Below are 23,913 nucleotides of genomic sequence, written 5' to 3'. Positions count from 1 at the left end.
TAGCAATCCATTGCCTTTATCACTCATCCACCTTGGTCTGCACTCCAAACTGTTGCCCAAGAACCACCTCTTTCAGATTGTTAAAGACTCTACACATGGGCTCGTCCGGGATTTGAACCCAGGGACCTCTCGCACCCGAAGAGAGAATCATACCCCTAGACCAACGAGCCGTTTTATCAAAGTCATTTTTATTGCAGTCGCCAGTAATGACGGTGAGGATTTGGATTGACAGGTCGATGGTGCCAGGCCACAGTGAATAACGTGAGTGTTGGTGGTATACTTGTGAGCATAGCTGTCTTCCAAGCAGTTGACCAGGTTTTAGTTCAAATACTCTGTAATTCATCTGCTGAGTCTTTCAGATTCAATCTTCATTAGCTGTAACAGCAAGAAACAAATGAAGAAAGAGCTAATGTAGATTAAAAAAATTCAAAAGTAGACATCAAAATCAATTGGATCTCATTTCATTTGATCCGATTGACGCACCGGTACATGAATAAAATAAAAAAATCCCCATTGGAATCTGTCTGTTTTAAACTAGAAATGTCACTTTTTTTGCACTGGATGCTTCTCAAACCTTCATAACCGCTGATGTCACACCTCTGCATCTTTGGTGAAATGCGGCAGAGCGAGAACAATGTTTGTCAAAACATGACACATCCCGAAAATCAGTCTTCTCATACAAATGGCTGTAGCTTCCGAACGGTTTGACCTACAAAATTGTTTGACCATCTCAGTTTTGCTCTACGACCCCCACAAGGGTCACGACACTCGTCTGAAGGTAATCTATGTACCAGTTAAAATGACAGATTTTTTAACCAAGGAAGAAATGCTGTGCGATGCTGAACCCACGAGTGCAGAGCACAATGGATTAGCAATCCATTGCCTTTATCACTCATCCACCTTGGTCTGCACTCCAAACTGTTGCCCAAGAACCGCCTCTTTCAGATTGTTAAAGGCTCTACACATGGGCTCGTCCGGGATTTGAACCCAGGACCTCTCGCACCCGAAGAGAGAATCATACCCCTAGACCAACGAGCCGTTTTATCAAAGTCATTTTTATTGCAGTCGCCAGTAATGACGGTGAGGATTTGGATTGACAGGTCGATGGTGCCAGGCCACAGTGAATAACGTGAGTGTTGGTGGTATACTTGTGAGCATAGCTGTCTTCCAAGCAGTTGACCAGGTTTTAGTTCAAATACTCTGTAATTCATCTGCTGAGTCTTTCAGATTCAATCTTCATTAGCTGTAACAGCAAGAAACAAATGAAGAAAGAGCTAATGTAGATTAAAAAAATTCAAAAGTAGACATCAAAATCAATTGGATCTCATTTCATTTGATCCGATTGACGCACCGGTACATGAATAAAATAAAAAATCCCCATTGGAATCTGTCTGTTTTAAACTAGAAATGTCACTTTTTTTGCACTGGATGCTTCTCAAACCTTCATAACCGCTGATGTCACACCTCTGCATCTTTGGTGAAATGCGGCAGAGCGAGAACAATGTTTGTCAAAACATGACACATCCCGAAAATCAGTCTTCTCATACAAATGGCTGTAGCTTCCGAACGGTTTGACCTACAAAATTGTTTGACCATCTCAGTTTTGCTCTACGACCCCCACAAGGGTCACGACACTCGTCTGAAGGTAATCTATGTACCAGTTAAAATGACAGATTTTTTAACCAAGGAAGAAATGCTGTGCGATGCTGAACCCACGAGTGCAGAGCACAATGGATTAGCAATCCATTGCCTTTATCACTCATCCACCTTGGTCTGCACTCCAAACTGTTGCCCAAGAACCGCCTCTTTCAGATTGTTAAAGGCTCTACACATGGGCTCGTCCGGGATTTGAACCCAGGGACCTCTCGCACCCGAAGAGAGAATCATAACCCTAGACCAACGAGCCGTTTTATCAAAGTCATTTTTATTGCAGTCGCCAGTAATGACGGTGAGGATTTGGATTGACAGGTCGATGGTGCCAGGCCACAGTGAATAACGTGAGTGTTGGTGGTATACTTGTGAGCATAGCTGTCTTCCAAGCAGTTGACCAGGTTTTAGTTCAAATACTCTGTAATTCATCTGCTGAGTCTTTCAGATTCAATCTTCATTAGCTGTAACAGCAAGAAACAAATGAAGAAAGAGCTAATGTAGATTAAAAAAATTCAAAAGTAGACATCAAAATCAATTGGATCTCATTTCATTTGATCCGATTGACGCACCGGTACATGAATAAAATAAAAAATCCCCATTGGAATCTGTCTGTTTTAAACTAGAAATGTCACTTTTTTTGCACTGGATGCTTCTCAAACCTTCATAACCGCTGATGTCACACCTCTGCATCTTTGGTGAAATGCGGCAGAGCGAGAACAATGTTTGTCAAAACATGACACATCCCGAAAATCAGTCTTCTCATACAAATGGCTGTAGCTTCCGAACGGTTTGACCTACAAAATTGTTTGACCATCTCAGTTTTGCTCTACGACCCCCACAAGGGTCACGACACTCGTCTGAAGGTAATCTATGTACCAGTTAAAATGACAGATTTTTTAACCAAGGAAGAAATGCTGTGCGATGCTGAACCCACGAGTGCAGAGCACAATGGATTAGCAATCCATTGCCTTTATCACTCATCCACCTTGGTCTGCACTCCAAACTGTTGCCCAAGAACCGCCTCTTTCAGATTGTTAAAGGCTCTACACATGGGCTCGTCCGGGATTTGAACCCAGGACCTCTCGCACCCGAAGAGAGAATCATACCCCTAGACCAACGAGCCGTTTTATCAAAGTCATTTTTATTGCAGTCGCCAGTAATGACGGTGAGGATTTGGATTGACAGGTCGATGGTGCCAGGCCACAGTGAATAACGTGAGTGTTGGTGGTATACTTGTGAGCATAGCTGTCTTCCAAGCAGTTGACCAGGTTTTAGTTCAAATACTCTGTAATTCATCTGCTGAGTCTTTCAGATTCAATCTTCATTAGCTGTAACAGCAAGAAACAAATGAAGAAAGAGCTAATGTAGATTAAAAAAATTCAAAAGTAGACATCAAAATCAATTGGATCTCATTTCATTTGATCCGATTGACGCACCGGTACATGAATAAAATAAAAAATCCCCATTGGAATCTGTCTGTTTTAAACTAGAAATGTCACTTTTTTTGCACTGGATGCTTCTCAAACCTTCATAACCGCTGATGTCACACCTCTGCATCTTTGGTGAAATGCGGCAGAGCGAGAACAATGTTTGTCAAAACATGACACATCCCGAAAATCAGTCTTCTCATACAAATGGCTGTAGCTTCCGAACGGTTTGACCTACAAAATTGTTTGACCATCTCAGTTTTGCTCTACGACCCCCACAAGGGTCACGACACTCGTCTGAAGGTAATCTATGTACCAGTTAAAATGACAGATTTTTTAACCAAGGAAGAAATGCTGTGCGATGCTGAACCCACGAGTGCAGAGCACAATGGATTAGCAATCCATTGCCTTTATCACTCATCCACCTTGGTCTGCACTCCAAACTGTTGCCCAAGAACCGCCTCTTTCAGATTGTTAAAGGCTCTTCACATGGGCTCGTCCGGGATTTGAACCCAGGACCTCTCGCACCCGAAGAGAGAATCATACCCCTAGACCAACGAGCCGTTTTATCAAAGTCATTTTTATTGCAGTCGCCAGTAATGACGGTGAGGATTTGGATTGACAGGTCGATGGTGCCAGGCCACAGTGAATAACGTGAGTGTTGGTGGTATACTTGTGAGCATAGCTGTCTTCCAAGCAGTTGACCAGGTTTTAGTTCAAATACTCTGTAATTCATCTGCTGAGTCTTTCAGATTCAATCTTCATTAGCTGTAACAGCAAGAAACAAATGAAGAAAGAGCTAATGTAGATTAAAAAAATTCAAAAGTAGACATCAAAATCAATTGGATCTCATTTCATTTGATCCGATTGACGCACCGGTACATGAATAAAATAAAAAATCCCCATTGGAATCTGTCTGTTTTAAACTAGAAATTTCACTTTTTTTGCACTGGATGCTTCTCAAACCTTCATAACCGCTGATGTCACACCTCTGCATCTTTGGTGAAATGCGGCAGAGCGAGAACAATGTTTGTCAAAACATGACACATCCCGAAAATCAGTCTTCTCATACAAATGGCTGTAGCTTCCGAACGGTTTGACCTACAAAATTGTTTGACCATCTCAGTTTTGCTCTACGACCCCCACAAGGGTCACGACACTCGTCTGAAGGTAATCTATGTACCAGTTAAAATGACAGATTTTTTAACCAAGGAAGAAATGCTGTGCGATGCTCTCACAAACACAATGTCGTTCTCAGTTTTGCTCTACGACCCCCACAAGGGTCACGACACTCGTCTGAAGGTAATCTATGTACCGGTTAAAATGATAGATTTTTTAACCAAGGAAGAATTGAATAAATGCTGTGCGATGCTGAACCCACGAGTGCAGAGCACAATGGATTAGCAATCCATTGCCTTTATCACTCATCCACCTTGGTCTGCACTCCAAACTTCTTGCCCAAGAACAGCCTCTTTCAGATTGTTAAAGGCTCTACACATGGGCTCATCCGGGATTTGAACCCGGGACCTCTCGCACCCGAAGCGAGAATCATACCCCTAGACCAACGAGCCGTTTTATCAAAGTCATTTTTATTGCAGTCGCCAGTAATGACGGTGAGGATTTGGATTGACAGGTCGATGGTGCCAGGCCACAGTGAATAACGTGAGTGTTGGTGGTATAATTGTGAGCATAGCTGTCTTCCAAGCAGTTGACCAGGTTTTAGTTCAAATACTCTGTAATTCATCTGCTGAGTCTTTCAGATTCAATCTTCATTAGCTGTAACAGCAAGAAACAAATGAAGAAAGAGCTAATGTAGATTAAAAAAATTCAAAAGTAGACATCAAAATCAATTGGATCTCATTTCATTTGATCCGATTGACGCACCGGTACATGAATAAAATAAAAAATCCCCATTGGAATCTGTCTGTTTTAAACTAGAAATGTCACTTTTTTTGCACTGGATGCTTCTCAAACCTTCATAACCGCTGATGTCACACCTCTGCATCTTTGGTGAAATGCGGCAGAGCGAGAACAATGTTTGTCAAAACATGACACATCCCGAAAATCAGTCTTCTCATACAAATGGCTGTAGCTTCCGAACGGTTTGACCTACAAAATTGTTTGACCATCTCAGTTTTGCTCTACGACCCCCACAAGGGTCACGACACTCGTCTGAAGGTAATCTATGTACCAGTTAAAATGACAGATTTTTTAACCAAGGAAGAAATGCTGTGCGATGCTCTCACAAACACAATGTCGTTCTCAGTTTTGCTCTACGACCCCCACAAGGGTCACGACACTCGTCTGAAGGTAATCTATGTACCGGTTAAAATGATAGATTTTTTAACCAAGGAAGAAATGAATAAATGCTGTGCGATGCTGAACCCACGAGTGCAGAGCACAATGGATTAGCAATCCATTGCCTTTATCACTCATCCACCTTGGTCTGCACTCCAAACTGTTGCCCAAGAACCGCCTCTTTCAGATTGTTAAAGGCTCTACACATGGGCTCGTCCGGGATTTGAACCCGGGACCTCTCGCACCCGAAGCGAGAATCATACCCCTAGACCAACGAGCCGTTTTATCAAAGTCATTTTTATTGCAGTCTCCAGTAATGACGGTGAGGATTTGGATTGACAGGTCGATGGTGCCAGGCCACAGTGAATAACGTGAGTGTTGGTGGTATACTTGTGAGCATAGCTGTCTTCCAAGCAGTTGACCAGGTTTTAGTTCAAATACTCTGTAATTCATCTGCTGAGTCTTTCAGATTCAATCTTCATTAGCTGTAACAGCAAGAAACAAATGAAGAAAGAGCTAATGTAGATTAAAAAAATTAAAAGTAGACATCAAAATCAATTGGATCTCATTTCATTTGATCCGATTGACGCACCGGTACATTAATAAAATAAAAAATCCCCATTGGAATCTGTTTTTAAACTAGAAATGTCACTTTTTTTGCACTGGATGCTTCTCAAACCTTCATAACCGCTGATGTCACACCTCTGCATCTTTGGTGAAATGCGGCAGAGCGAGAACAATGTTTGTCAAAACATGACACATCCCGAAAATCAGTCTTCTCATACAAATGGCTGTAGCTTCCGAACGGTTTGACCTACAAAATTGTTTGACCATCTCAGTTTTGCTCTACGACCCCCACAAGGGTCACGACACTCGTCTGAAGGTAATCTATGTACCGGTTAAAATGACAGATTTTTTAACCAAGGAAGAAATGAATAAATGCTGTGCGATGCTGAACCCACGAGTGCAGAGCACAATGGATTAGCAATCCATTGCCTTTATCACTCATCCACCTTGGTCTGCACTCCAAACTGTTGCCCAAGAACCGCCTCTTTCAGATTGTTAAAGGCTCTACACATGGGCTCGTCCAGGATTTGAACCCGGGACCTCTCGCACCCGAAGCGAGAATCATACCCATAGACCAACGAGCCGTTTTATCAAAGGCATTTTTATTGCAGTCGCCAGTAATGACGGTGAGGATTTGGATTGACAGGTCGATGGTGCCAGGCCACAGTGAATAACGTGAGTGTTGGTGGTATACTTGTGAGCATAGCTGTCTTCCAAGCAGTTGACCAGGTTTTAGTTCAAATACTCTGTAATTCATCTGCTGAGTCTTTCAGATTCAATCTTCATTAGCTGTAACAGCAAGAAACAAATGAAGAAAGAGCTAATGTAGATTAAAAAAATTCAAAAGTAGACATCAAAATCAATTGGATCTCATTTCATTTGATCCGATTGACGCACCGGTACATGAATAAAATAAAAAATCCCCATTGGAATCTGTCTGTTTTAAACTAGAAATGTCACTTTTTTTGCACTGGATGCTTCTCAAACCTTCATAACCGCTGATGTCACACCTCTGCATCTTTGGTGAAATGCGGCAGAGCGAGAACAATGTTTGTCAAAACATGACACATCCCGAAAATCAGTCTTCTCATACAAATGGCTGTAGCTTCCGAACGGTTTGACCTACAAAATTGTTTGACCATCTCAGTTTTGCTCTACGACCCCCACAAGGGTCACGACACTCGTCTGAAGGTAATCTATGTACCGGTTAAAATGACAGATTTTTTAACCAAGGAAGAAATGAATAAATGCTGTGCGATGCTGAACCCACGAGTGCAGAGCACAATGGATTAGCAATCCATTGCCTTTATCACTCATCCACCTTGGTCTGCACTCCAAACTGTTGCCCAAAACCGCCTCTTTCAGATTGTTAAAGGCTCTACACATGGGCTCGTCCAGGATTTGAACCCGGGACCTCTCGCACCCGAAGCGAGAATCATACCCCTAGACCAACGAGCCGTTTTATCAAAGGCATTTTTATTGCAGTCGCCAGTAATGACGGTGAGGATTTGGATTGACAGGTCGATGGTGCCAGGCCACAGTGAATAACGTGAGTGTTGGTGGTATACTTGTGAGCATAGCTGTCTTCCAAGCAGTTGACCAGGTTTTAGTTCAAATACTCTGTAATTCATCTGCTGAGTCTTTCAGATTCAATCTTCATTAGCTGTAACAGCAAGAAACAAATGAAGAAAGAGCTAATGTAGATTAAAAAAATTCAAAAGTAGACATCAAAATCAATTGGATCTCATTTCATTTGATCCGATTGACGCACCGGTACATGAATAAAATAAAAAATCCCCATTGGAATCTGTCTGTTTTAAACTAGAAATGTCACTTTTTTTGCACTGGATGCTTCTCAAACCTTCATAACCGCTGATGTCACACCTCTGCATCTTTGGTGAAATGCGGCAGAGCGAGAACAATGTTTGTCAAAACATGACACATCCCGAAAATCAGTCTTCTCATACAAATGGCTGTAGCTTCCGAACGGTTTGACCTACAAAATTGTTTGACCATCTCAGTTTTGCTCTACGACCCCCACAAGGGTCACGACACTCGTCTGAAGGTAATCTATGTACCGGTTAAAATGACAGATTTTTTAACCAAGGAAGAAATGAATAAATGCTGTGCGATGCTGAACCCACGAGTGCAGAGCACAATGGATTAGCAATCCATTGCCTTTATCACTCATCCACCTTGGTCTGCACTCCAAACTGTTGCCCAAAACCGCCTCTTTCAGATTGTTAAAGGCTCTACACATGGGCTCGTCCAGGATTTGAACCCGGGACCTCTCGCACCCGAAGCGAGAATCATACCCCTAGACCAACGAGCCGTTTTATCAAAGGCATTTTTATTGCAGTCGCCAGTAATGACGGTGAGGATTTGGATTGACAGGTCGATGGTGCCAGGCCACAGTGAATAACGTGAGTGTTGGTGGTATACTTGTGAGCATAGCTGTCTTCCAAGCAGTTGACCAGGTTTTAGTTCAAATACTCTGTAATTCATCTGCTGAGTCTTTCAGATTCAATCTTCATTAGCTGTAACAGCAAGAAACAAATGAAGAAAGAGCTAATGTAGATTAAAAAAATTCAAAAGTAGACATCAAAATCAATTGGATCTCATTTCATTTGATCCGATTGACGCACCGGTACATGAATAAAATAAAAAATCCCCATTGGAATCTGTCTGTTTTAAACTAGAAATGTCACTTTTTTTGCACTGGATGCTTCTCAAACCTTCATAACCGCTGATGTCACACCTCTGCATCTTTGGTGAAATGCGGCAGAGCGAGAACAATGTTTGTCAAAACATGACACATCCCGAAAATCAGTCTTCTCATACAAATGGCTGTAGCTTCCGAACGGTTTGACCTACAAAATTGTTTGACCATTCCATGGAAAGGGGAGACTCTCACAAACACAATGTCGTTCTCAGTTTTGCTCTACGACCCCCACAAGGGTCACGACACTCGTCTGAAGGTAATCTACGTACCGGTTAAAATGATAGATTTTTTAACCAAGGAAGAAGTGAATAAATGCTGTGCGATGCTGAACCCACGAGTGCAGAGCACAATGGATTAGCAATCCATTGCCTTTATCACTCATCCACCTTGGTCTGCACTCCAAACTGTTGCCCAAGAACCGCCTCTTTCAGATTGTTAAAGGCTCTACACATGGGCTCGTCCGGGATTTGAACCCGGGACCTCTCGCACCCGAAGCGAGAATCATACCCCTAGACCAACGAGCCATTTTATCAAAGTCATTTTTATTGCAGTCTCCAGTAATGACGGTGAGGATTTGGATTGACAGGTCGATGGTGCCAGGCCACAGTGAATAACGTGAGTGTTGGTGGTATACTTGTGAGCATAGCTGTCTTCCAAGCAGTTGACCAGGTTTTAGTTCAAATACTCTGTAATTCATCTGCTGAGTCTTTCAGATTCAATCTTCATTAGCTGTAACAGCAAGAAACAAATGAAGAAAGAGCTAATGTAGATTAAAAAAATTAAAAAGTAGACATCAAAATCAATTGGATCTCATTTCATTTGATCCGATTGACGCACCGGTACATGAATAAAATAAAAAATCCCCATTGGAATCTGTTTTAAACTAGAAATGTCACTTTTTTTGCACTGGATGCTTCTCAAACCTTCATAACCGCTGATGTCACACCTCTGCATCTTTGGTGAAATGCGGCAGAGCGAGAACAATGTTTGTCAAAACATGACACATCCCGAAAATCAGTCTTCTCATACAAATGGCTGTAGCTTCCGAACGGTTTGACCTACAAAATTGTTTGACCATCTCAGTTTTGCTCTACGACCCCCACAAGGGTCACGACACTCGTCTGAAGGTAATCTATGTACCGGTTAAAATGACAGATTTTTTAACCAAGGAAGAAATGAATAAATGCTGTGCGATGCTGAACCCACGAGTGCAGAGCACAATGGATTAGCAATCCATTGCCTTTATCACTCATCCACCTTGGTCTGCACTCCAAACTGTTGCCCAAGAACCGCCTCTTTCAGATTGTTAAAGGCTCTACACATGGGCTCGTCCAGGATTTGAACCCGGGACCTCTCGCACCCGAAGCGCGAATCATACCCCTAGACCAACGAGCCGTTTTATCAAAGGCATTTTTATTGCAGTCGCCAGTAATGACGGTGAGGATTTGGATTGACAGGTCGATGGTGCCAGGCCACAGTGAATAACGTGAGTGTTGGTGGTATACTTGTGAGCATAGCTGTCTTCCAAGCAGTTGACCAGGTTTTAGTTCAAATACTCTGTAATTCATCTGCTGAGTCTTTCAGATTCAATCTTCATTAGCTGTAACAGCAAGAAACAAATGAAGAAAGAGCTAATGTAGATTAAAAAAATTCAAAAGTAGACATCAAAATCAATTGGATCTCATTTCATTTGATCCGATTGACGCACCGGTACATGAATAAAATAAAAAAATCCCCATTGGAATCTGTCTGTTTTAAACTAGAAATGTCACTTTTTTTGCACTGGATGCTTCTCAAACCTTCATAACCGCTGATGTCACACCTCTGCATCTTTGGTGAAATGCGGCAGAGCGAGAACAATGTTTGTCAAAACATGACACATCCCGAAAATCAGTCTTCTCATACAAATGGCTGTAGCTTCCGAACGGTTTGACCTACAAAATTGTTTGACCATCTCAGTTTTGCTCTACGACCCCCAAAAGGGTCACGACACTCGTCTGAAGGTAATCTATGTACCGGTTAAAATGACAGATTTTTTAACCAAGGAAGAAATGAATAAATGCTGTGCGATGCTGAACCCACGAGTGCAGAGCACAATGGATTAGCAATCCATTGCCTTTATCACTCATCCACCTTGGTCTGCACTCCAAACTGTTGCCCAAGAACCGCCTCTTTCAGATTGTTAAAGGCTCTACACATGGGCTCGTCCAGGATTTGAACCCGGGACCTCTCGCACCCGAAGCGAGAATCATACCCCTAGACCAACGAGCCATTTTATCAAAGGCATTTTTATTGCAGTCGCCAGTAATGACGGTGAGGATTTGGATTGACAGGTCGATGGTGCCAGGCCACAGTGAATAACGTGAGTGTTGGTGGTATACTTGTGAGCATAGCTGTCTTCCAAGCAGTTGACCAGGTTTTAGTTCAAATACTCTGTAATTCATCTGCTGAGTCTTTCAGATTCAATCTTCATTAGCTGTAACAGCAAGAAACAAATGAAGAAAGAGCTAATGCAGATTAAAAAAATTCAAAAGTAGACATCAAAATCAATTGGATCTCATTTCATTTGATCCGATTGACGCACCGGTACATGAATAAAATAAAAAATCCCCATTGGAATCTGTCTGTTTTAAACTAGAAATGTCACTTTTTTTGCACTGGATGCTTCTCAAACCTTCATAACCGCTGATATCACACCTCTGCATCTTTGGTGAAATGCGGCAGAGCGAGAACAATGTTTGTCAAAACATGACACATCCCGAAAATCAGTCTTCTCATACAAATGGCTGTAGCTTCCGAACGGTTTGACCTACAAAATTGTTTGACCATCTCAGTTTTGCTCTACGACCCCCAAAAGGGTCACGACACTCGTCTGAAGGTAATCTATGTACCGGTTAAAATGACAGATTTTTTAACCAAGGAAGAAATGAATAAATGCTGTGCGATGCTGAACCCACGAGTGCAGAGCACAATGGATTAGAAATCCATTGCCTTTATCACTCATCCACCTTGGTCTGCACTCCAAACTGTTGCCCAAGAACCGCCTCTTTCAGATTGTTAAAGGCTCTACACATGGGCTCGTCCAGGATTTGAACCCGGGACCTCTCGCACCCGAAGCGAGAATCATACCCCTAGACCAACGAGCCGTTTTATCAAAGGCATTTTTATTGCAGTCGCCAGTAATGACGGTGAGGATTTGGATTGACAGGTCGATGGTGCCAGGCCACAGTGAATAACGTGAGTGTTGGTGGTATACTTGTGAGCATAGCTGTCTTCCAAGCAGTTGACCAGGTTTTAGTTCAAATACTCTGTAATTCATCTGCTGAGTCTTTCAGATTCAATCTTCATTAGCTGTAACAGCAAGAAACAAATGAAGAAAGAGCTAATGTAGATGAAAAAATTCAAAAGTAGACATCAAAATCAATTGGATCTCATTTCATTTGATCCGATTGACGCACCGGTACATGAATAAAATAAAAAATCCCCATTGGAATCTGTCTGTTTTAAACTAGAAATGTCACTTTTTTTGCACTGGATGCTTCTCAAACCTTCATAACCGCTGATGTCACACCTCTGCATCTTTGGTGAAATGCGGCAGAGCGAGAACAATGTTTGTCAAAACATGACACATCCCGAAAATCAGTCTTCTCATACAAATGGCTGTAGCTTCCGAACGGTTTGACCTACAAAATTGTTTGACCATCTCAGTTTTGCTCTACGACCCCCACAAGGGTCACGACACTCGTCTGAAGGTAATCTATGTACCGGTTAAAATGACAGATTTTTTAACCAAGGAAGAAATGAATGAATGCTGTGCGATGCTGAACCCACGAGTGCAGAGCACAATGGATTAGCAATCCATTGCCTTTATCACTCATCCACCTTGGTCTGCACTCCAAACTGTTGCCCAAAACCGCCTCTTTCAGATTGTTAAAGGCTCTACACATGGGCTCGTCCAGGATTTGAACCCGGGACCTCTCGCACCCGAAGCGAGAATCATACCCCTAGACCAACGAGCCGTTTTATCAAAGGCATTTTTATTGCAGTCGCCAGTAATGACGGTGAGGATTTGGATTGACAGGTCGATGGTGCCAGGCCACAGTGAATAACGTGAGTGTTGGTGGTATACTTGTGAGCATAGCTGTCTTCCAAGCAGTTGACCAGGTTTTAGTTCAAATACTCTGTAATTCATCTGCTGAGTCTTTCAGATTCAATCTTCATTAGCTGTAACAGCAAGAAACAAATGAAGAAAGAGCTAATGTAGATAAAAAAAATTCAAAAGTAGACATCAAAATCAATTGGATCTCATTTCATTTGATCCGATTGACGCACCGGTACATGAATAAAATAAAAAATCCCCATTGGAATCTGTCTGTTTTAAACTAGAAATGTCACTTTTTTTGCACTGGATGCTTCTCAAACCTTCATAACCGCTGATGTCACACCTCTGCATCTTTGGTGAAATGCGGCAGAGCGAGAACAATATTTGTCAAAACATGACACATCCCGAAAATCAGTCTTCTCATACAAATGGCTGTAGCTTCCGAACGGTTTGACCTACAAAATTGTTTGACCATCTCAGTTTTGCTCTACGACCCCCAAAAGGGTCACGACACTCGTCTGAAGGTAATCTATGTACCGGTTAAAATGACAGATTTTTTAACCAAGGAAGAAATGAATAAATGCTGTGCGATGCTGAACCCACGAGTGCAGAGCACAATGGATTAGCAATCCATTGCCTTTATCACTCATCCACCTTGGTCTGCACTCCAAACTGTTGCCCAAAACCGCCTCTTTCAGATTGTTAAAGGCTCTACACATGGGCTCGTCCAGGATTTGAACCCGGGACCTCTCGCACCCGAAGCGAGAATCATACCCCTAGACCAACGAGCCGTTTTATCAAAGGCGTTTTTATTGCAGTCGCCAGTAATGACGGTGAGGATTTGGATTGACAGGTCGATGGTGCCAGGCCACAGTGAATAACGTGAGTGTTGGTGGTATACTTGTGAGCATAGCTGTCTTCCAAGCAGTTGACCAGGTTTTAGTTCAAATACTCTGTAATTCATCTGCTGAGTCTTTCAGATTCAATCTTCATTAGCTGTAACAGCAAGAAACAAATGAAGAAAGAGCTAATGTAGATTAAAAAAATTCAAAAGTAGACATCAAAATCAATTGGATCTCATTTCATTTGATCCGATTGACGCACCGGTACATGAATAAAATAAAAAATCCCCATTGGAATCTGTCTGTTTTAAACTAGAAATGTCACTTTTTTTGCACTGGATGCTTCTCAAACCTTCATAACCGCTGATGTCACACCTCTGCATCTTTGGTGAAATGCGGCAGAGCGAGAACAATATTTGTCAAAACATGACACATCCCGAAAATCAGTCTTCTCATACAAATGGCTGTAGCTTCCGAACGGTTTGACCTACAAAATTGTTTGACCATCTCAGTTTTGCTCTACGACCCCCAAAAGGGTCACGACACTCGTCTGAAGGTAATCTATGTACCGGTTAAAATGACAGATTTTTTAACCAAGGAAGAAATGAATAAATGCTGTGCGATGCTGAACCCACGAGTGCAGAGCACAATGGATTAGCAATCCATTGCCTTTATCACTCATCCACCTTGGTCTGCACTCCAAACTGTTGCCCAAGAACCGCCTCTTTCAGATTGTTAAAGGCTCTACACATGGGCTCGTCCAGGATTTGAACCCGGGACCTCTCGCACCCGAAGCGAGAATCATACCCCTAGACCAACGAGCCGTTTTATCAAAGGCATTTTTATTGCAGTCGCCAGTAATGACGGTGAGGATTTGGATTGACAGGTCGATGGTGCCAGGCCACAGTGAATAACGTGAGTGTTGGTGGTATACTTGTGAGCATAGCTGTCTTCCAAGCAGTTGACCAGGTTTTAGTTCAAATACTCTGTAATTCATCTGCTGAGTCTTTCAGATTCAATCTTCATTAGCTGTAACAGCAAGAAACAAATGAAGAAAGAGCTAATGTAGATTAAAAAAATTCAAAAGTAGACATCAAAATCAATTGGATCTCATTTCATTTGATCCGATTGACGCACCGGTACATGAATAAAATAAAAAATCCCCATTGGAATCTGTCTGTTTTAAACTAGAAATGTCACTTTTTTTGCACTGGATGCTTCTCAAACCTTCATAACCGCTGATGTCACACCTCTGCATCTTTGGTGAAATGCGGCAGAGCGAGAACAATGTTTGTCAAAACATGACACATCCCGAAAATCAGTCTTCTCATACAAATGGCTGTAGCTTCCGAATGGTTTGACCTACAAAATTGTTTGACCATCTCAGTTTTGCTCTACGACCCCCACAAGGGTCACGACACTCGTCTGAAGGTAATCTATGTACCGGTTAAAATGACAGATTTTTTAACCAAGGAAGAAATGAATAAATGCTGTGCGATGCTGAACCCACGAGTGCAGAGCACAATGGATTAGCAATCCATTGCCTTTATCACTCATCCACCTTGGTCTGCACTCCAAACTGTTGCCCAAAACCGCCTCTTTCAGATTGTTAAAGGCTCTACACATGGGCTCGTCCAGGATTTGAACCCGGGACCTCTCGCACCCGAAGCGAGAATCATACCCCTAGACCAACGAGCCGTTTTATCAAAGGCATTTTTATTGCAGTCGCCAGTAATGACGGTGAGGATTTGGATTGACAGGTCGATGGTGCCAGGCCACAGTGAATAACGTGAGTGTTGGTGGTATACTTGTGAGCATAGCTGTCTTCCAAGCAGTTGACCAGGTTTTAGTTCAAATACTCTGTAATTCATCTGCTGAGTCTTTCAGATTCAATCTTCATTAGCTGTAACAGCAAGAAACAAATGAAGAAAGAGCTAATGTAGATTAAAAAAATTCAAAAGTAGACATCAAAATCAATTGGATCTCATTTCATTTGATCCGATTGACGCACCGGTACATGAATAAAATAAAAAATCCCCATTGGAATCTGTCTGTTTTAAACTAGAAATGTCACTTTTTTTGCACTGGATGCTTCTCAAACCTTCATAACCGCTGATGTCACACCTCTGCATCTTTGGTGAAATGCGGCAGAGCGAGAACAATGTTTGTCAAAACATGACACATCCCGAAAATCAGTCTTCTCATACAAATGGCTGTAGCTTCCGAACGGTTTGACCTACAAAATTGTTTGACCATCTCAGTTTTGCTCTACGACCCCCACAAGGGTCACGACACTCGTCTGAAGGTAATCTATGTACCGGTTAAAATGACAGATTTTTTAACCAAGGAAGAAATGAATAAATGCTGTGCGATGCTGAACCCACGAGTGCAGAGCACAATGGATTAGCAATCCATTGCCTTTATCACTCATCCACCTTGGTCTGCACTCCAAACTGTTGCCCAAGAACCGCCTCTTTCAGATTGTTAAAGGCTCTACACATGGGCTCGTCCAGGATTTGAACCCGGGACCTCTCGCACCCGAAGCGAGAATCATACCCCTAGACCAACGAGCCGTTTTATCAAAGGCATTTTTATTGCAGTCGCCAGTAATGACGGTGAGGATTTGGATTGACAGGTCGATGGTGCCAGGCCACAGTGAATAACGTGAGTGTTGGTGGTATACTTGTGAGCATAGATGTCTTCCAAGCAGTTGACCAGGTTTTAGTTCAAATACTCTGTAATTCATCTGCTGAGTCTTTCAGATTCAATCTTCATTAGCTGTAACAGCAAGAAACAAATGAAGAAAGAGCTAATGTAGATTAAAAAAATTCAAAAGTAGACATCAAAATCAATTGGATCTCATTTCATTTGATCCGATTGACGCACCGGTACATGAATAAAATAAAAAATCCCCATTGGAATCTGTCTGTTTTAAACTAGAAATGTCACTTTTTTTGCACTGGATGCTTCTCAAACCTTCATAACCGCTGATGTCACACCTCTGCATCTTTGGTGAAATGCGGCAGAGCGAGAACAATGTTTGTCAAAACATGACACATCCCGAAAATCAGTCTTCTCATACAAATGGCTGTAGCTTCCGAACGGTTTGACCTACAAAATTGTTTGACCATCTCAGTTTTGCTCTACGACCCCCACAAGGGTCACGACACTCGTCTGAAGGTAATCTATGTACCGGTTAAAATGACAGATTTTTTAACCAAGGAAGAAATGAATAAATGCTGTGCGATGCTGAACCCACGAGTGCAGAGCACAATGGATTAGCAATCCATTGCCTTTATCACTCATCCACCTTGGTCTGCACTCCAAACTGTTGCCCAAAACCGCCTCTTTCAGATTGTTAAAGGCTCTACACATGGGCTCGTCCAGGATTTGAACCCGGGACCTCTCGCACCCGAAGCGAGAATCATACCCCTAGACCAACGAGCCGTTTCATCAAAGGCATTTTTATTGCAGTCGCCAGTAATGACGGTGAGGATTTGGATTGACAGGTCGATGGTGCCAGGCCACAGTGAATAACGTGAGTGTTGGTGGTATACTTGTGAGCATAGCTGTCTTCCAAGCAGTTGACCAGGTTTTAGTTCAAATACTCTGTAATTCATCTGCTGAGTCTTTCAGATTCAATCTTCATTAGCTGTAACAGCAAGAAACAAATGAAGAAAGAGCTAATGTAGATTAAAAAAATTCAAAAGTAGACATCAAAATCAATTGGATCTCATTTCATTTGATCCGATTGACGCACCGGTACATGAATAAAATAAAAAATCCCCATTGGAATCTGTCTGTTTTAAACTAGAAATGTCACTTTTTTTGCACTGGATGCTTCTCAAACCTTCATAACCGCTGATGTCACACCTCTGCATCTTTGGTGAAATGCGGCAGAGCGAGAACAATGTTTGTCAAAACATGACACATCCCGAAAATCAGTCTTCTCATACAAATGGCTGTAGCTTCCGAACGGTTTGACCTACAAAATTGTTTGACCATCTCAGTTTTGCTCTACGACCCCCACAAGGGTCACGACACTCGTCTGAAGGTAATCTATGTACCGGTTAAAATGATAGATTTTTTAACCAAGGAAGAAATGAATAAATGCTGTGCGATGCTGAACCCACGAGTGCAGAGCACAATGGATTAGCAATCCATTGCCTTTATCACTCATCCACCTTGGTCTGCACTCCAAACTGTTGCCCAAGAACCGCCTCTTTCAGATTTGTTAAAGGCTCTACACATGGGCTCGTCCGGGATTTGAACCCGGGACCTCTCGCACCCGAAGCGAGAATCATACCCCTAGACCAACGACCCGTTTGATCAAAGGCATTTTTATTGCAGTCGCCAGTAATGACGGTGAGGATTTGGATTGACAGGTCGATGGTGCCAGGCCACAGTGAATAACGTGAGTGTTGGTGGTATACTTGTGAGCATAGCTGTCTTCCAAGCAGTTGACCAGGTCTTAGTTCAAATACTCTGTAATTCATCTGCTGAGTCTTTCAGATTCAATCTTCATTAGCTGTAACAGCAAGAAACAAATGAAGAAAGAGCTAATGTAGATTAAAAAAATTCAAAAGTAGACATCAAAATCAATTGGATCTCATTTCATTTGATCCGATTGACGCACCGGTACATGAATAAAATAAAAAATCCCCATTGGAATCTGTCTGTTTTAAACTAGAAATTTCACTTTTTTTGCACTGGATGCTTCTCAAACCTTCATAACCGCTGATGTCACACCTCTGCATCTTTGGTGAAATGCGGCAGAGCGAGAACAATGTTTGTCAAAACATGACACATCCCGAAAATCAGTCTTCTCATACAAATGGCTGTAGCTTCCGAACGGTTTGACCTACAAAATTGTTTGACCATCTCAGTTTTGCTCTACGACCCCCACAAGGGTCACGACACTCGTCTGAAGGTAATCTACGTACCGGTTAAAATGACAGATTTTTTAACCAAGGAAGAAATGAATAAATGCTGTGCGATGCTGAACCCACGAGTGCAGAGCACAATGGATTGGCAATCCATTGCCTTCATCACTCATCCACCTTGGTCCGCACTCCAAACTGTTGCCCAACAACCGCCTCTTTCAGATTGTTAAAGGCTCTACACATGGGCTCGTCCGGGATTTGAACCCCGGACCTCTCGCACCCGAAGCGAGAATCATACCCCTAGACCAACGAGCCGTTCTTTCAAAGGCATTTTTATTGCAGTCGCCAGTAATGACGGTGAGGATTTGGATTGACAGGTCGATGGTGCCAGGCCACAGTGAATAACGTGAGTGTTGGTGGTATACTTGTGAGCATAGCTGTCTTCCAAGCAGTTGACCAGGTTTTAGTTCAAATACTCTGTAATTCATCTGCTGAGTCTTTCAGATTCAATCTTCATTAGCTGTAACAGCAAGAAACAAATGAAGAAAGAGCTAATGTAGATTAAAAAAATTAAAAAGTAGACATCAAAATCAATTGGATCTCATTTCATTTGATCCGATTGACGCACCGGTACATGAATAAAATAAAAAATCCCCATTGGAATCTGTCTGTTTTAAACTAGAAATGTCACTTTTTTTGCACTGGATGCTTCTCAAACCTTCATAACCGCTGATGTCACACCTCTGCATCTTTGGTGAAATGCGGCAGAGCGAGAACAATGTTTGTCAAAACATGACACATCCCGAAAATCAGTCTTCTCATACAAATGGCTGTAGCTTCCGAACGGTTTGACCTACAAAATTGTTTGACCATCTCAGTTTTGCTCTACGACCCCCACAAGGGTCACGACACTCGTCTGAAGGTAATCTATGTACCGGTTAAAATGACAGATTTTTTAACCAAGGAAGAAATGAATAAATGCTGTGCGATGCTGAACCCACGAGTGCAGAGCACAATGGATTAGCAATCCATTGCCTTTATCACTCATCCACCTTGGTCTGCACTCCAAACTGTTGCCCAAGAACCGCCTCTTTCAGATTGTTAAAGGCTCTACGCATGGGCTCGTCTGGGATTTGAACCCGAGACCTCTCGCACCCGAAGCGAGAATCATACCCCTAGACCAACGAGCCGTTTTATCAAAGGCATTTTTATTGCAGTCGCCAGTAATGACGGTGAGGATTTGGATTGACAGGTCGATGGTGCCAGGCCACAGTGAATAACGTGAGTGTTGGTGGTATACTTGTGAGCATAGCTGTCTTCCAAGCAGTTGACCAGGTTTTAGTTCAAATACTCTGTAATTCATCTGCTGAGTCTTTCAGATTCAATCTTCATTAGCTGTAACAGCAAGAAACAAATGAAGAAAGAGCTAATGTAGATTAAACAAATTCAAAAGTAGACATCAAAATCAATTGGATCTCATTTCATTTGATCCGATTGACGCACCGGTACATGAATAAAATAAAAAATCCCCATTGGAATCTGTCTGTTTTAAACTAGAAATGTCACTTTTTTTGCACTGGATGCTTCTCAAACCTTCATAACCGCTGATGTCACACCTCTGCATCTTTGGTGAAATGCGGCAGAGCGAGAACAATGTTTGTCAAAACATGACACATCCCGAAAATCAGTCTTCTCATACAAATGGCTGTAGCTTCCGAACGGTTTGACCTACAAAATTGTTTGACCATCTCAGTTTTGCTCTACGACCCCCACAAGGGTCACGACACTCGTCTGAAGGTAATCTATGTACCGGTTAAAATGATAGATTTTTTAACCAAGGAAGAAATGAATAAATGCTGTGCGATGCTGAACCCACGAGTGCAGAGCACAATGGATTAGCAATCCATTGCCTTTATCACTCATCCACCTTGGTCTGCACTCCAAACTGTTGCCCAAGAACCACCTCTTTCAGATTGTTAAAGGCTCTAGACATGGGCTCGTCCGGGATTTGAACCCGGGACCTCTCGCACCCGAAGCGAGAATCATACCCCTAGACCAACGAGCCATTTTATGAAAGGCATTTTTATTGCAGTCGCCAGTAATGACGGTGAGGATTTGGATTGACAGGTCGATGGTGCCAGGCCACAGTGAATAACGTGAGTGTTGGTGGTATACTTGTGAGCATAGCTGTCTTCCAAGCAGTTGACCAGGTTTTAGTTCAAATACTCTGTAATTCATCTGCTGAGTCTTTCAGATTCAATCTTCATTAGCTGTAACAGCAAGAAACAAATGAAGAAAGAGCTAATGTAGATTAAAAAAAATCAAAAGTAGACATCAAAATCAATTGGATCTCATTTCATTTGATCCGATTGACGCACCGGTACATGAATAAAATAAAAAATCCCCATTGGAATCTGTCTGTTTTAAACTACAAATGTCACTTTTTTTGCACTGGATGCTTCTCAAACCTTCATAACCGCTGATGTCACACCTCTGCATCTTTGGTGAAATGCGGCAGAGCGAGAACAATGTTTGTCAAAACATGACACATCCCGAAAATCAGTCTTCTCATACAAATGGCTGTAGCTTCCGAACGGTTTGACCTACAAAATTGTTTGACCATCTCAGTTTTGCTCTACGACCCCCACAAGGGTCACGACACTCGTCTGAAGGTAATCTATGTACCGGTTAAAATGACAGATTTTTTAACCAAGGAAGAAATGAATAAATGCTGTGCGATGCTGAACCCACAAGTGCAGAGCACAATGGATTAGCAATCCATTGCCTTTATCACTCATCCACCTTAGTCTGCACTCCAAACTGTTGCCCAAGAACCGCCTCTTTCAGATTGTTAAAGGCTCTACACATGGGCTCGTCCGGGATTTGAACCCGGGACCTCTCGCACCCGAAGCGAGAATCATACCCCTAGACCAACGAGCCGTTTTATCAAAGTCATTTTTATTGCAGTCGCCAGTAATGACGGTGAGGATTTGGATTGACAGGTCGATGGTGCCAGGCCACAGTGAATAACGTGAGTGTTGGTGGTATACTTGTGAGCATAGCTGTCTTCCAAGCAGTTGACCAGGTTTTAGTTCAAATACTCTGTAATTCATCTGCTGAGTCTTTCAGATTCAATCTTCATTAGCTGTAACAGCAAGAAACAAATGAAGAAAGAGCTAATGTAGATTAAAAAAATTCAAAAGTAGACATCAAAATCAATTGGATCTCATTTCATTTGATCCGATTGACGCACCGGTACATGAATAAAATAAAAAATCCCCATTGAAATCTGTCTGTTTTAAACTAGAAATGTCACTTTTTTTGCACTGGATGCTTCTCAAACCTTCATAACCGCTGATGTCACACCTCTGCATCTTTGGTGAAATGCGGCAGAGCGAGAACAATGTTTGTCAAAACATGACACATCCCGAAAATCAGTCTTCTCATACAAATGGCTGTAGCTTCCGAACGGTTTGACCTACAAAATTGTTTGACCATCTCAGTTTTGCTCTACGACCCCCACAAGGGTCACGACACTCGTCTGAAGGTAATCTATGTACCGGTTAAAATGATAGATTTTTTAACCAAGGAAGAAATGAATAAATGCTGTGCGATGCTGAACCCACGAGTGCAGAGCACAATGGATTAGCAATCCATTGCCTTTATCACTCATCCACCTTGGTCTGCACTCCAAACTGTTGCCCAAGAACCACCTCTTTCAGATTTGTTAAAGGCTCTACACATGGGCTCGTCCGGGATTTGAACCCGGGACCTCTCGCACCCGAAGCGAGAATCATACCCCTAGACCAACAAGCCGTTTTATCAAAGGCATTTTTATTGCAGTCGCCAGTAATGACGGTGAGGATTTGGATTGACAGGTCGATGGTGCCAGGCCACAGTGAATAACGTGAGTGTTGGTGGTATACTTGTGAGCATAGCTGTCTTCCAAGCAGTTGACCAGGTTTTAGTTCAAATACTCTGTAATTCATCTGCTGAGTCTTTCAGATTCAATTTTCATTAGCTGTAACAGCAAGAAACAAATGAAGAAAGAGCTAATGTAGATTAAAAAAATTAAAAAGTAGACATCAAAATCAATTGGATCTCATTTCATTTGATCCGATTGACGCACCGGTACATGAATAAAATAAAAAATCCCCATTGGAATCTGTCTGTTTTAAACTAGAAATGTCACTTTTTTTGCACTGGATGCTTCTCAAACCTTCATAACCGCTGATGTCACACCTCTGCATCTTTGGTGAAATGCGGCAGAGCGAGAACAATGTTTGTCAAAACATGACACATCCCGAAAATCAGTCTTCTCATACAAATGGCTGTAGCTTCCGAACGGTTTGACCTACAAAATTGTTTGACCATCTCAGTTTTGCTCTACGACCCCCACAAGGGTCACGACACTCGTCTGAAGGTAATCTACGTACCGGTTAAAATGACAGATTTTTTAACCAAGGAAGAAATGAATAAATGCTGTGCGATGCTGAACCCACGAGTGCAGAGCACAATGGATTAGCAATCCATTGCCTTTATCACTCATCCACCTTGGTCTGCACTCCAAACTGTTGCCCAAGAACCGCCTCTTTCAGGTTGTTAAAGGCTCTACACATGGGCTCGTCCGGGATTTGAACCCGGGACCTCTCGCACCCGAAGCGAGAATCATACCCCTAGACCAACGAGCCGTTTTATCAAAGGCATTTTTATTGCAGTCGCCAGTAATGACGGTGAGGATTTGGATTGACAGGTCGATGGTGCCAGGCCACAGTGAATAACGTGAGTGTTGGTGGTATACTTGTGAGCATAGCTGTCTTCCAAGCAGTTGACCAGGTCTTAGTTCAAATACTCTGTAATTCATCTGCTGAGTCTTTCAGATTCAATCTTCATTAGCTGTAACAGCAAGAAACAAATGAAGAAAGAGCTAATGTAGATTAAAAAAATTCAAAAGTAGACATCAAAATCAATTGGATCTCATTTCATTTGATCCGATTGACGCACCGGTACATGAATAAAATAAAAAATCCCCATTGGAATCTGTCTGTTTTAAACTAGAAATGTCACTTTTTTTGCACTGGATGCTTCTCAAACCTTCATAACCGCTGATGTCACACCTCTGCATCTTTGGTGAAATGCGGCAGAGCGAGAACAATGTTTGTCAAAACATGACACATCCCGAAAATCAGTCTTCTCATACAAATGGCTGTAGCTTCCGAACGGTTTGACCTACAAAATTGTTTGCCCATTCTTTGGAAAGGGGAGACTCTCACAAACACAATGTCGTTCTCAGTTTTGCTCTACGACCCCCACAAGGGTCACGACACTCGTCTGAAGGTAATCTATGTACCGGTTAAAATGATAGATTTTTTAACCAAGGAAGAAATGAATAAATGCTGTGCAATGCTGAACCCACGAGTGC

General features: G+C 42.3%; 24 non-coding genes across 24 annotated transcripts; all 24 read right to left on the bottom strand.

Annotated features, from left to right (window-relative positions):
- Positions 1–966: 966 nt before the first annotated feature.
- trnap-cgg lies at positions 967–1,038 on the bottom strand. Its single transcript has one exon. It is a non-coding gene; the product is annotated as a tRNA-Pro (tRNA).
- Positions 1,039–2,701: 1,663 nt separating this feature from the next.
- On the bottom strand, positions 2,702–2,773 carry trnap-cgg. Its single transcript has one exon. It is a non-coding gene; the product is annotated as a tRNA-Pro (tRNA).
- A 795-nt stretch (positions 2,774–3,568) lies between these two features.
- trnap-cgg lies at positions 3,569–3,640 on the bottom strand. Its single transcript has one exon. It is a non-coding gene; the product is annotated as a tRNA-Pro (tRNA).
- A 936-nt stretch (positions 3,641–4,576) lies between these two features.
- Positions 4,577–4,648, bottom strand: trnap-cgg. Its single transcript has one exon. It is a non-coding gene; the product is annotated as a tRNA-Pro (tRNA).
- Positions 4,649–5,583: 935 nt separating this feature from the next.
- On the bottom strand, positions 5,584–5,655 carry trnap-cgg. The gene has a single exon. It is a non-coding gene; the product is annotated as a tRNA-Pro (tRNA).
- A 799-nt stretch (positions 5,656–6,454) lies between these two features.
- Positions 6,455–6,526, bottom strand: trnap-cgg. The gene has a single exon. It is a non-coding gene; the product is annotated as a tRNA-Pro (tRNA).
- Positions 6,527–7,328: 802 nt separating this feature from the next.
- Positions 7,329–7,400, bottom strand: trnap-cgg. Its single transcript has one exon. It is a non-coding gene; the product is annotated as a tRNA-Pro (tRNA).
- Positions 7,401–8,202: 802 nt separating this feature from the next.
- trnap-cgg lies at positions 8,203–8,274 on the bottom strand. The gene has a single exon. It is a non-coding gene; the product is annotated as a tRNA-Pro (tRNA).
- Positions 8,275–9,116: 842 nt separating this feature from the next.
- trnap-cgg lies at positions 9,117–9,188 on the bottom strand. The gene has a single exon. It is a non-coding gene; the product is annotated as a tRNA-Pro (tRNA).
- Positions 9,189–10,863: 1,675 nt separating this feature from the next.
- On the bottom strand, positions 10,864–10,935 carry trnap-cgg. Its single transcript has one exon. It is a non-coding gene; the product is annotated as a tRNA-Pro (tRNA).
- An 803-nt stretch (positions 10,936–11,738) lies between these two features.
- trnap-cgg lies at positions 11,739–11,810 on the bottom strand. Its single transcript has one exon. It is a non-coding gene; the product is annotated as a tRNA-Pro (tRNA).
- Positions 11,811–12,611: 801 nt separating this feature from the next.
- On the bottom strand, positions 12,612–12,683 carry trnap-cgg. The gene has a single exon. It is a non-coding gene; the product is annotated as a tRNA-Pro (tRNA).
- Positions 12,684–13,485: 802 nt separating this feature from the next.
- Positions 13,486–13,557, bottom strand: trnap-cgg. The gene has a single exon. It is a non-coding gene; the product is annotated as a tRNA-Pro (tRNA).
- An 803-nt stretch (positions 13,558–14,360) lies between these two features.
- trnap-cgg lies at positions 14,361–14,432 on the bottom strand. The gene has a single exon. It is a non-coding gene; the product is annotated as a tRNA-Pro (tRNA).
- An 802-nt stretch (positions 14,433–15,234) lies between these two features.
- On the bottom strand, positions 15,235–15,306 carry trnap-cgg. The gene has a single exon. It is a non-coding gene; the product is annotated as a tRNA-Pro (tRNA).
- An 803-nt stretch (positions 15,307–16,109) lies between these two features.
- trnap-cgg lies at positions 16,110–16,181 on the bottom strand. The gene has a single exon. It is a non-coding gene; the product is annotated as a tRNA-Pro (tRNA).
- An 802-nt stretch (positions 16,182–16,983) lies between these two features.
- trnap-cgg lies at positions 16,984–17,055 on the bottom strand. The gene has a single exon. It is a non-coding gene; the product is annotated as a tRNA-Pro (tRNA).
- An 803-nt stretch (positions 17,056–17,858) lies between these two features.
- Positions 17,859–17,931, bottom strand: trnap-cgg. Its single transcript has one exon. It is a non-coding gene; the product is annotated as a tRNA-Pro (tRNA).
- An 803-nt stretch (positions 17,932–18,734) lies between these two features.
- Positions 18,735–18,806, bottom strand: trnap-cgg. Its single transcript has one exon. It is a non-coding gene; the product is annotated as a tRNA-Pro (tRNA).
- Positions 18,807–19,609: 803 nt separating this feature from the next.
- On the bottom strand, positions 19,610–19,681 carry trnap-cgg. The gene has a single exon. It is a non-coding gene; the product is annotated as a tRNA-Pro (tRNA).
- An 803-nt stretch (positions 19,682–20,484) lies between these two features.
- On the bottom strand, positions 20,485–20,556 carry trnap-cgg. Its single transcript has one exon. It is a non-coding gene; the product is annotated as a tRNA-Pro (tRNA).
- An 803-nt stretch (positions 20,557–21,359) lies between these two features.
- Positions 21,360–21,431, bottom strand: trnap-cgg. Its single transcript has one exon. It is a non-coding gene; the product is annotated as a tRNA-Pro (tRNA).
- Positions 21,432–22,235: 804 nt separating this feature from the next.
- On the bottom strand, positions 22,236–22,307 carry trnap-cgg. The gene has a single exon. It is a non-coding gene; the product is annotated as a tRNA-Pro (tRNA).
- An 803-nt stretch (positions 22,308–23,110) lies between these two features.
- Positions 23,111–23,182, bottom strand: trnap-cgg. Its single transcript has one exon. It is a non-coding gene; the product is annotated as a tRNA-Pro (tRNA).
- Positions 23,183–23,913: the final 731 nt, after the last annotated feature.

The sequence above is a fragment of the Oncorhynchus mykiss genome, chromosome 15 (genome assembly GCF_013265735.2).
Source record: "Oncorhynchus mykiss isolate Arlee chromosome 15, USDA_OmykA_1.1, whole genome shotgun sequence".
Taxonomy (NCBI): Eukaryota; Metazoa; Chordata; class Actinopteri; order Salmoniformes; family Salmonidae; genus Oncorhynchus; species Oncorhynchus mykiss.
This window is presented reverse-complemented; position numbering and strand designations above follow the sequence as displayed.